General features: G+C 36.9%; 1 protein-coding gene and 1 pseudogene across 10 annotated transcripts in view; one reads left to right on the top strand and one right to left on the bottom strand.

The window, feature by feature from the left end:
- ABI1 (abl interactor 1) overlaps positions 1-13416 on the bottom strand; it is a 126788-nt gene that overhangs the window by 74324 nt on the left and 39048 nt on the right. The window lies entirely within an intron of this gene.
- LOC143677398 (E3 ubiquitin-protein ligase RNF14 pseudogene) lies at positions 10770-11802 on the top strand (annotated as a pseudogene).

Here is a 13416-nt window from a genome sequence, read left to right as displayed (position 1 = left end):
TCTAGAGGTTTCATAACTTTTGCTCTTACAGAATCTATGATCTATCTCAAATTAATTTTAACATATATTGTGAGTAGGGTAATGGTCAGAATTATTTTCTGTATATAGATAGCCAATTATACTAGCATCATCTGTTGAAAAGAATTATCTTTCCTCATTGAACTGTTTTGGCAACTTAAAATCAATTGACAACATAGGTGTGAGTCTAGTTTGGTTCCACTGATTTATTTGTTGACCCTCATGTAGGTATTCTACAGTACTGATTACTAACAACTGTATGGTAAGTCTTAAAGTCAGGTGCTATAATTCCCCCAACTTTGTTTTTTGTGTTTCAAGATTGCTTTGGATTTTCTAAGTCCTTTGCTGTTTCATATAAATTTTAGAATCACCTTGTCAATTTCTACAAAGAAGCCTTCCTGGGTTCTGACTGGGATAGCACTGAATCTATAGCTCAAATTGGGGGGAAGAGCTATCCTAAAAATATTGAATCTTCCAATCCATGGACATTAACTGTCTCCATTTATTTAACTCTGCTTTAAACTCTCTCAGCAAAGATTTTTAGTTTTTGAATGTATATGCAAATATTTTGCTCAATTCATCTCAAGTATTTTATAGTTTTTGATGCTATCATAAAGAATATTGTCTTCATAATTCCAAATCCCAATTATTCATCACTTACTTAAAGAAATACAATTGAGTTTTGAATACTGACCTTGTAATCCTACAACAATGCTAAATTTGCTTATTAGGTCTAGTTGTGTAATTCTGTAGATTTCTTTTTTTTTTTCCCTGTAGATTTCTTAGGATATTTTACATAGACAATCATGCTGTCTATAAATAAAAACAATCTTACTTCTTCCTTCCCAATCTGTATGCCTTCTGTTTCTTTTTCTTGCTGTATTGTCCTGGCAAGGAACTCCAAAACTATGCTGGATAGAAATCATTGTTCCCAACATAATAGAGAAAGCATTCAGTCTTTTATCATTAAGACATCAGATGTAGGTTTTTCACAGATTTTCCTTTACATGGTTAAGGAAATTCCCTACTTTTCTTAGGGAATTTCTGAGTGGAACTCAGTTTATTTGCAGACAACCCATTGTATTCTTGAGATCGAACTGCCTGTTTTTTAAAGTGTACAGGTTGCACATTTTTTTCCAGGAGAGTAGGAGAAATTGCTAACTTTGTGTTAAAATCTATTCTCCTTTATTCTTGGGTATAGAGTTTTAGCTTCTTTTCCAGCTTCCCTTACTGGATAGCCATATAACTACTGTCCAATGGAATTTGCAGAAATGGGTACCACTTTGGGACCTACACATAAAAATCTCTCATACCTGTTCAAATGCAATGGTTTAAGCAAAATGTAGTCCTACCAAAACAATAATGCTATGTTTAACAGAAAAAAAAATATTTTATACTGCTTCAATTTTTTATCTAACTTAAAAATAATGAAAATTTATTGGTTTTATTTTAAAATTTAAAAATTCATATGAGTTATATTTTAAGTGCTCAAGAGCCACACAGGCTAGCTGCTACCTTAATGCAGACCTCTAGTCACAGTTAATTGCCTCAAAAGATTATGAATTTAAAAAGCCACCTGCACAAGAATTGCTATTGTTACTTATTTCTGACTTCTAAGTTTAGTATCCAACAGTCGGTCTCACTCCTTAGATGCTTTAAGGTGTATTGCCTCACCAAGCAGCTTTAGCAGGTATTCCAAGGGTCACACAAATGTATTACCTAGAAGACAAATAGCCAGCATTTTTCCAAGGCACTAAAACATTGTTAATTTATCACAGCAATCTTCTCTGTACTGTCTAAATACTCATAACATGGTATCTTGGCATTCTCTTGCCTTATGCCACTGATGAAGTTTACTTAAAATGGAAATAAATACTCCACTTAAAAGAAAAAGAATTATTTAAAAGAACTAACTCAAAATAAACAATATAGCCAAGAACTAAACAGGAAATTCCTTAGATAACTGAATCTTATGAACAATCCCATACATAAAACAGGCTCTCTCCCTCCTTTATTCACCTGAAGAAACCAAGCTTTCTGAATCAGGATCTGCCAGCTGGATTGGAGAATCTTTCATATTTTCTACTTTTCATATATATATACTCCTATAGATTTTAACTGAACTCAGTACGCTTTTCATAAAAAAAAAATCTTAAATATAAAATACCCATAGTATTCTGATACTATGAAATGAATGCCAAAATACCAACACTCATTTTACTCAAGTTCTTCCTTAAATTTTTCCTCAAACACCAGAACTGTTCATTTATTAAAATTTATTATTCATTTTAATCCCCTGATACTGTGTCAAACTTTAGGGGCACCCAAATCAATAGGTCATGCCCTCAATCATGAGGCTTACTTTTGTGAAGCTTAATTACATAGGTAGCAGACAAACTTAGATTACCTATAGGCATGACTAAGAGTTACTTCTGGAGGACCTCTTTTTGTTGTGCAGATGTGCTTTGCAAGTGAAATCACTGCCCTCCCACTGAAGTGGGTCATGACATCCAGGGGTGAAAGTCTCCTTGGTGACATGGGAGATGACTCCCAGGGATGAATCCAGACCTGGCACCATGGGATCAACAACCAAAAGGGGGAAAAGAGCAACTAACAAAGTATCAGTGACAGAGACAGTTCAAATAGAATCGAGAGGCTACTCTAGAGGTTGCTCTTATGCAAGCTTTAGGTAGACCCTGCTACCTATCATAACCTGCCAACCCCCAATCAGGACCATTTCAGCCAATCCTAAAGAACACCTAGAGCAATATATAAGATTTCACAAGGGTTCCATGTACTAGAGAAATTTTCCAGAAATCTACAACCTCCAGATGGGTCCCTGGTCCAGAGAAGTCCTGAAACCTAGCCCAGCCTCTCCAGAACATCAGACAGCTCCATCTCCCTAATGCATATTAGCGACAGACCCTTCCAATATGAAAAATTTAGAATTGCCATAGCCCATACAACCCCTAAAGAAAGGGATGGAAAGATCAAATATGATGGTGGAGTTATACGTAGAAGACAGGCCTTAACAGATGAATATGAATGCTGAATTATTAAATTGATATCTCTTTTAGTCTCTAATTTTAGAACAGCTAGAAGTGAAAACCTAAAATTGTGGAATTGTAACCCATGTCAAACTCTGAAATATGTTCTACAACTAACGGTGGTGCTGTGCTTTGAAATTTATAGTTTTGTATATATGTTATTTTTCACAAAAAAAAAGAAGAAAAAAACTCGATTGTAATGATAAAAAAATATTTAAGCCCTCTAGCCTCCAAAATTCTGGAGCAGCTAGAAGGAAAAATATGAGAGGATCGTATGGTAGCCCATGAAAAACTATGGGATCTGTCCTGTAATTACTTGTTGATGAGTGCTTTGAAAACTATTGCTTTTTAATTTCTTTGCTTTGTATATATGTTATACTATACAATAAAAAAAGTTAAAAATAAAAAAATTTATTATTCATTCTATAAATTTAATAAAGTTAACCATTTTCTTCTAACGCTTCACTGTAGTACCTTATCTGCATAATTAAGTTCCAAACACCAAACTACAAGCTAACGCTCCGAGCATCATTTCTAAGTTAGGGCCCTCCTATACTGAAAGATGATTTCGAAAACAAAGCCTATTCCTAGCACAAAGCCAATTCCTAGCACATATTTACTGGGCTGGCTGGCCTGTATAGTAAAACTTCAGTCACGGTATATACAAACAACATTAAATTAAAATAATTGTCCTTCTTGCTCACTTTGGAGCCCTTTCCTAAAGCCAAGGAAACTAGAAAATAATTAGATTTCTTTAGGACACAGTGATTTTTCTCTGCCCCAACTACAACTACACAAGATTTTTCTCTGCCTAATGACTCTGCTGAGGAAACAAAATAGGGTCTCAAGAACACTGAAAAAAAAATTTCTGCCATTGTGCTTCCACATTTTTACCTTGCCTCCCACCCTTTCCAGAATCTCACGACATATCTTTTTTAACTTACCTCTTATCCATAAGTCAGTAGTTTTTCCCCACAGAACAATGTTTTTATTTGTTTTCTTCTAGTTATTTTTAATCTTTTTTTCACCACAGAACATTTTCAATGTTTACATAAGATTTTTCCAATTATATAACAGAATCAATGAAAACCCATTAAGAACCTAAGTCTATAAGATAATATCATGTCAACTAATCCTGGTATGTCTCCAGCGACTTGTTAGATGAACCATTTTACAATTTTTTAACTGACTTTTTACAATTTAGTAGAAAGGGAAAACCTTGCCAATTCAAATCTGTCAGAATGCTTTCTTAACATGAAGCATTTTTATTTTATGCTTATCGAAAAAGCTCTTTTAGATTTCAGACACTGAATTTTATATATTACTCTTAGGCATACATTTTTAAAAGAGAGTAAATAAACTGATAGATACAACTACATTGATAGAAATACACCTAAATTGAAATAAATTGATAGAAACACCTAAATTGATAGATACACCTAAACTTCATCACATTCAGAATCCAAATCTCCCAGAGTAGTCTAAGTCAATATTAATACTGATATATATTATGCTCTCTCCCATCAAAAGAGTGGTAATGCAGCAAATCCTTTATCTTTTTTCAGAGCACCAAATATTCTCTTTCTCCCTCTCTCTATATATATATACACACGCCAAAATACTTTAGTATGCATCTCCTAAGAACAAAGACAAACCAAAAAATTTAACGCTAGTATATTACCTAATCTATAGAGTTTATATTCAGATTTCTCCTACTTCCAGAAAAAGGCTTTTATATCTGTTTTATTTCATTTTATTTGACCAGGATTGAATCAAAGACTGTCAACTGCAGCTGGTGTTCCTATCTGTTTAGTTGCTGGAAATCTAGAACACCCCCAAATAACCCTGACCATTTTAGAGTCTTTCACAACATAGACTTCTTTTTTTGAAAAATCCCGAGTAGTTGCCTAGAGGAAAAGTCCTATAGTCTCAATTTGTCTGATTGTCTCCTCATGGTTAGATTCGGATTAAACATAGTGTGGCAAGAATATATAGGTGATACTGTAAACTTTCCACTGCAGGAGATACATTTTTTAAAAGAAAATACTTATTTTAAGGATTTTCTTCCAAGCCACTGCCACTAATTCTGCAAGTTCTGATGCTGGTACTTTCTTGACCTTACCATCCGTCAAAAGATTTTAAGACAAAATCAGGTCTCAATTCCCTCCTCAAATGTTTTCTAAATGTTTTGTTGATCAAAAGTTCAATGTTGCAGTTACCCAGTTAAGACACAAGGAAATACAACCAAGTTAACCAAGTGGACAAACAATGACAATGATGCCTTGACTGCTGCCTGGCTGACAGTTTTAAAAAAACAATAATTGTATTCTGATATCAGAGATGTAAAACTTGGTGCGGGAGAGGCGAGTATTAGAGTCAATGAAAAAAGTATATAAAAAACACTCCTTGATTTAAGGGCCTTTCAAAAAAAAGTATGTTCAGGGTGCAAGACAGCTCAGTGGTAGAATTCTCGCCTGCCATGTGGGAGACCCGGGTTCAATTCCTGGTCCATGCACTTCCCGGCAAAACAAACAAACAAAAATTCAACAAATGGTACTTCAGTAACAGGATACTCACAATGGAAAACAATGATATGTATTCCGGCCATATAGCATACAAGAAGAAAAAAGTATATTAATACTAATGGGCTTTTTTGGGGATAATGAAAATATTCTAAAATCGATTATGGTGATAAATGTACAAACATGATGATAATGTGAGCCACTTTGGATGGATTACATGGTGTGTGAATATATCGCAATAAAGCTGCATTTTTAAAAAAACACTAATGGGAAGAATTTAAAACTTCAAGTTTTTTTTTGCAGGGGGATGCACGGTCTGAGAATCAAACCCGGGTCTCCCGCATGAAAGATGGGCATTCTAACCACTGAACTACCCCTGCACCCTGAAACGTCAAGTTTTAATACCTAGAACAGGAAAAAGAACTTTATGCAGCATAAAGTACAAATAAATATATGATTTGCTGAAGGCCAACCTAACGGTTTGGTTGGTCTGACATCTGAGACCTGAGAAACTTTGCAGGAAGAAATCTCATTGTGAGGAGGGAAGGGAGAACTACAGGAAAAAAGGGTACACAGCCCAAATGCTCACTCTCTCTACTGACAAATGAATCTGTTAAACATGGAGTCATGGGGATTAGAGAATTAATATACTCAATACCTACTTTATATCAAAAAGGTCCAATTTTCTCCAACAAAATTCTCATTCCAAGAAAAATGAAAACTAAATAAAAAGAAACCCCACCAGGTTTTGGCAAGTATCACGCAAAAAGAATACATTTTTGCATGACAATGAGATCTAATCATTGTAAGCTTTAGCTCAGCTCCTTCCTACCACCTCCCACTTACACAACAGCTAACAGGCCTGTGAGCCCTCACCAAGGCTCCTTTCATTCCCAGCAAAACCTAGAGGGAGCCTCTTGCCTGCAATGGGGCATAGCTGTGGTGGGCAGGAATCGCAGTTATGGCACTCTCTCTTCTTTAATTGGAAAGCTAACACAAAACAGTCAGCTGCTAATATACTTATTACATACAATTCCAAATTCAATCCTCACATAGAATATGTTTTTAAACCTACACAAGTCAATTTATATCCCTGGGACATTTCCAGTAACAACTTGATTCACCTCTGAAATTTTAAGTTCTATCATAATCACAGCATATGTCAATGACACTTCTCATAGACTAATTACTTTACCATCAACTCTTAGACTACAGAAGGCATATTTTTAAAACATACTTAATACAAAACATGGAAAAACCTAGCAAATATATAATTAGCTACAAGTTTAAATATTACTGATGGCATATATTCCATATTTAGTCAAAGGCACTCACTTTCTTCCATTAACTCCCTTCATGTTAATTATCTTCCCAAATAATTTTATTTACTCTTTAAAGCAACTAAATTGGAAGGAGCATGATGATCAACAGAACGGCTGGGCGTATCTTCAGTTTTCAGTCGAGCAAGATAGTGGCACAAAATGTTCCAGAGTATCATTCCCCTACAGAGTCCTTGTATAACTAGCAAAAATTGGCAGAGCCAGATTCCTCAAAACTCCAGAAAACAGTTAAAGGGTTGGGAGCTGTTCCAGTTTGCTAGCTGACAGAATGCAATATACCAGAAACAGAATGGCTTTTAAAAAGGGGACTTTAATAAGTTGCTAGTTTACAGTTCTAAGGCCGAGAAAATGTCCCAGTTAAAGCAAGTCTATAGAAATGTCTCATCAAAGGTATCCAGGGACAGATACCTTGGTTCAAGAAGGCTGATGAAGTTCAAGGTCTCTCTCTCAAGTGGAAGGGCACATGGTGAACACAGTCAGTTTCTCTCTCATCTGGAAAGGCACATGGTGAACACAATATCATCTGCTAGCTTCTTCTCCTGGCTTCCTGTTTGATGAAGCTCCTCGAGAGACATTTTCCTTCTTCATCTCCAAAGGTAGCTGGCTGGTAGACTGTTTCTCGTGGCTATGTCGTTCTGCTCTGCTCTCTCTGAATTGCTTTTATTCTCCAAAATGTTTCCTCTTTTATAGGACTCCAGAAACTTATCAAGACCCACCCAAATGGGTGGAGACATGTCATCACCTAATCCAGCTTAACAACCACTCTTGGTTAAATCACATCTCCAGGGAGATGATCTGATTACACTTTCAAACATACAATAGGGATTATTCTGCCTTTATGAAATCAGATTTTGATTAAAACATGGCTTTTCTAGGGTCATACATCCTTTCAAACCAGCACAGCAGGTTTGACACTGAGCAAGTGTCAAATTAAGAAAATGCAGCTTTAAGCAATAGACCTTGCAGCACCCTTGCTGGCCCCTGCCCCAAACCCTCCCCAGAGCAGTATAGAGACAGCCTGTGTTCCCCTAGCAGGTCCCTAGCCCTGCTGTGGCAGGAACAGAGTAAGCCCTATGTATATACTCAGGTACACTTGTATGTTGGTGGCAATCTATTCTGTGGCAGCATGCAGGTTTGAACCATGAAACTTGATGAGGGCTCAGCTTCCTAAACTTGCCCTGCAGGCAGAAGCAGCTTGCCATTATCTAAACCAGGTAAGCAAAGGTGCCTGGTGCAAAGGATTAACCTGCTTTAAGACAAACACTACAGTACCTGGGAGGGGGGAAAAGTCTATTCCATAGGTAGAAGAGAGGACATTCAGATACCAGTAAAAGGGGGAAATCCTAAGGCCATGGTCAAATACAAGCCCAAGACAAGACTCAGGCTCAAAAAGAAGGGAGAAGACTCTGCACTTCACTTTCACCTCAGGCTAGTCTTCCTGACAGAAGGGCTAAACTCTAAAAGGAGCACACCAGCTGAGACAAAGCCAACTTAGAAAGATTGTGAAAGATGTTCTTTGCATTAGTTTCTTTGTACTAGCTCCTGGCACTCAAGAAAATCTCTGTACAGATAACACTAGCTGGATACAAACTTAGGAACACACAGCTCAGGGACTGAATCCCAGTATTGACACTTTAAAATATTAAAATTTAAGCATCCAAAAAGAGATTGTAGACAAATTTAAAAACTAAAAATATTACAGATAAACAGGAACTGATGGCCCATCGAAAAGAACAAGATAAAAATCCAGAAACCATCAATGACGAATATCAGACTTTGGACATACCAGACAAAACATAGTTTAATATGCTCGAGAAGATAAAGAAAAATACAGAGAAAATACTAAAGGATATCAGGAAAACAATAAATGAACAATCTGAAAATCTCAACGAGACAGAAATTTTTAAAAGCAACCAAATATAAATACTGGGAACTGAAGATCACAGTAAGGGAAATGAAATATCCACAACAAAGCTACTAGAGTTAAGTAAACAAATTCAGCAAAGTGGCAACGTACAAGATCAACACACAAAAATCAGTAGTGTTTTACATACTAGTAATGGACAATTTGAAAAGGAAATCAACAAAAGAATTCATTTAAAATAGTAATTAAAAGAATCAAATATCCAGAAATAAATTTAACCAAGGACGTAAATGACATACATAGAAAACTACAAAACATTGGTTAAAAAAAATAAAAATATCAAGGAAAAGCTAAATAAATAAAAAGACATTCTGTGTTCATGGATTAGAAGATTAACTCTTATGAAGATGTTGATTCTACTCAGAGTGATTGACATACCCAATAAAATCCCAATGAAAATTCTAACAGCCTTCTTTGTAGAAACAGGAAAGCCAATTATCAAATTTATATGGAAGGGTAAGTGGCTCAGAATGGCCAAAACCATTTTGAAAAAGAAGAAGAAAGTTGGAGGTCACAAATGTCCAAATTTTAAAACTTATTACAAAGCTACAGAAATCAAAACTTTTCAGAAAATTTCCAAAAAGGAAAAGTAGCAACCTACAGTAATGCCCCTAGTCACAGAGACAAAAGCTCAATTAGGGTAACTTCTAAATTATAAGGCAGCTTACTAAGATTGTGGTACTCATTGTGATTAAAATGGTATATAAGAAACCAGTCTAGTTTGCTCTCCCCACAAGGCAATTTTTATCTTTCTCCTCAAACAAGAAATGAGATGGGACTTGTTACCATGGATCCAAAAGAAATTTTAAAAATCGTAAGAGAATACTATGAACAACTGTATTTCAAAGAACTAGAAAACTTAGATGAAATGGACAAATTTCTAGAAACACAAGAACTACATATACTAACTAAAGAAGAAACAGAAGATCTCAACAAACCAAGTCACCAAAAATCTTCCTACAAAGAAAAGCCCAGGACCAAACAGCTTCACAGGGAATATCAGACATTCCAAAAAGAAACACCAATCCTACTCAAATTCTTCCCAAAAATTGAGGGAAAAGGAACGTTACCTAACTCACTTTATGAAGTTAACATTATTCTAATACCAAAAATGGGTGAAAGCACTATAAGTAGGGAAAACTCCAGACCAATCTTCTTAATGAACATAGACACAAAAATTCCTAACAAAATACCAGCAAATCGAATTCAACAACACCTCTAAAAAGATATACACGGTATGTAGGATGAAGCAGGCATTGCTAGACCGGGCTGGTGAGTTGCAGTGAGGGGGCCCAGGTCAGGACGAGGAACAGAACCCTTAGATCTGGCACAGCAGGGTAGCCGGAAGATGGTAAGATTTCCACAGTGTATCTAGTAGGAGTCCCACATCTTGGCCTCTTATCCACCTTCAGCAGTCTCATCTCCACTGGCTGAAGAATAAATGGGATTTGCATGAATCCTAAACACCCTAAACTGAAATACAGACTGCAGTGTTAATAAGCATTTCTTCTGGTCATCATTAAGAGCTCCTCAGAAAATGAAAAGTCATCAGAGAATCAAGAAGTTCAGGAGAATGAATTGCTGACCTTGGCAAGTATTTATTATGAAGATGAATTTAAAATAGCAGAGTTTGTCCAAGGTTGAGAAACCAGGATCCACTTGGATTTGCCACCAAATTTCAAGATATTTGTGAGCAGCAATTCAAATGAATGTCTCCAGAATAGTAGCTTTGAATACACCATTTGCTTTCTGCCTCCACTTGTGCTGAACTTTGAACTGCAACCAGATTATCCATTCTCCTCCCCACCCTCATTCACACTTAGTGGCAAATGGCTGTCACCAACTCAGCTGTCTGCTCTGTCCAAGCACTCAGAAATCAGTGGGAGAACACCATGGGAGAATGGTGCTGTTTACCTAGATGCAGTTTCTTAAGGAAGAGACCCTAGTGTACCTAATATTAGTCCCTCCTTCTGAGCTCAAGATGGGTTCTGAGGGAAAAGTGCATAGAAGGACAGCTCAACCCTCTCCCAACACAGAGCTAGACAGTGGTGCCGCCAGATCAGATGTAGATGAAGTGGAATTGATTGATGAAAGACCTGTGCAGGACGTGGAATCACTGTCGAATCTGATGCAGGAGATCTGATCAAGCTCAGCAGAAAAAGTGCTTTTACAGTAAATCGTTTCTGTGCAATATCTGTTTCTATGAGAAGCTAAGTAATGAATGCGTGTACTTCTTGGAGTGCAGGCATGTGTACTGCAAAGCCTATCTAAAGGACTACTTTGAAATCTAGATCAGAGATGGCCAAATTCAATGCCTCAACTACCTAGAACAAAAGTGCCTTTCAGTAGCCATCCCTGTTCAGGTCAAAGAGCTAGTAGAAGCAGAGTTATTTGCTCATTACAACCATCTTATCCTCCAGTCCACTTTGGACCTGATGGCAAATGTAGTATACTGCCCCAACCCATGCTGCCAGCTGCCTGTCATGCAGGAGCCTGGTTGCACCATGGGCATAGGCTGCAGCTGCAATTTTGCCTTCTATGCTTTCTACAGATTGACCTGTCATGGAGTCATTCCATATAAGGTGATGGCAGAGAAGTTAATGGGTATAGGAAATGAGTACCTGCAAGCAGATGAGACCAATAAAACATTTTTAGAACAGATAAGGTAAAATAGTGATTCAGAAGGTACTTGAAGAGATGGAAACTAAGGATTGGCTAGAAAAGAAATCAAAGAGCTGCCCGTATTGTAGGACTCCCATACAGAAATTAGTTGGATGTAACAAGATGACATGTACTGGTTGTATGCAGTTTTTCTGCTGGATTTTCATAGGTTCTCTCTCTAGGGAAAACCCTTATAAGCATTTCATCAATTCTGCTTTCCCATGTTTTAGCCAGTTGTTCCATGCTGTGGATGTAACGGAGACATTTGGGAAGACGAGATTGAAGATTAGTTAACTCCTACTTCTCAAGATTATGGAAGCGGAGTGGTTTGTCTTAATCTTTTGTTGAGTACACAAAATAACCTTACAGGATATTTAGGGAATCATTCAATTGCTCATTCTATGTAAAAGATATGGGAGACCAGCTTTATATTTTCATTTGATACTACTGATTAAGGTACATTCATGTATTTTTCAGTGTAACATAAACTAAGAAAATTAAAAGCCAAAGGTTTAGAAAATGAAAACTAGAGAATAGCAAATATTACAATGTCCTCCAAATTCTGAATAGTTAAAAAGCTTCTATTTATTTTCTTTAGGTAAAGAGAGAGGTCAAGATTTAAATTAAAACCTTCTCTGTATAACTCCACCATCACCTTTGATCTTTCTCCCACTCTTTAGGGGTATTTGGGCTATGCCCATTCTTTTTCATTGGAAGGGGCTGCTGCTAATATGGGATACAGGGATGGAACTAACTGACATTCTGGAAAAGCTGACCCCTCTGCATATCAGGACTTATCTGGTCCAGGAACCCATCTGGAGGTTGTAGGTTTTGGAAAGTTACCCTAGTGCATAGAACCTTTGTAGAATCTTATACAATACTATAGCAGTCTTTAAGACTGGCCGGAATAGTTTTGGTTGGGGTTTGGCAAGTTATGATAGGTAGCAATGTCTAACTGAAGAATGCATAAAAGTGACCTTCAGTGTAGCCTCTAGATGCTATTTGAACTCACTCAGCCATTATACCTTATTTGTTACACACCTTTTACCCCTTTTCATCAGGAAGGCACTGCTGATCCCATGGTGAAAAGCTCATCTCTGGGGTCATCTCCCACGCCACCAAGGAGACTTTCATCCCAGGATGTCATGTCCCATGTAGTAGGGAGGGCAATGATTTCACTTGCAGAGTTGGGCTTAGAGAAAGAAAGGCCACATCTGAACAACAAAAGAGGTCCTTCTGGATTCGTTTTGTTATTTTTTACATAAGGTATTCTCTGATGAATGATGGGAATGTGGCTTCCTATCTTTTTTTTCCAAAAGCAGAGTTGTGGGGAATAATTTTGGCTTGATACCTAGATCCCTGTTTCCGAGATTTTGTTGGCTTTTAGAAAATCTATCTTTCCTTATGGTCTGGTGAGCAGCTCGGTAGCAAAATACAACTTTTTGGAAAAGATAACAGAGGAATTCAGCTGCAGCTTATGAGCATGTTCTTTTTTTCTACCTTGTCATTGAAAACTGGGGAACTGCTTAACCTTTTTGGGAGTGTGCTTTGGTCTATGAAGTCAGCAGGGGCTGTGTTTATTGACTGCCAATAAGGATGCTTAATCTTGAAAATAAAGAAAATCAATGTAATACAGCACATTAACAAATTGAAAGGGAAAGAATCACATGATCTTATCAAATGATGCTGAAAAAGTATTCAACAAAAATTCAGCATCCTTTCCTGATGCAAACACTTCAACAGGTAGGAACAGAAGAAAACTGCCTCAGTATCATAAAGGTCATATATGAAAAACCTATAGCCATCGTCATACTTAACAGTGAGAGACTGAAATCATTTCCCCCAAGATAAGGGCTGAGACTAGGATGCCCACCGTTACCACTATTATTCAACACTGGACTTGT

The sequence above is a fragment of the Tamandua tetradactyla genome, chromosome 1 (genome assembly GCF_023851605.1).
Source record: "Tamandua tetradactyla isolate mTamTet1 chromosome 1, mTamTet1.pri, whole genome shotgun sequence".
NCBI lineage: Eukaryota > Metazoa > Chordata > Mammalia > Pilosa > Myrmecophagidae > Tamandua > Tamandua tetradactyla.
This window is presented reverse-complemented; position numbering and strand designations above follow the sequence as displayed.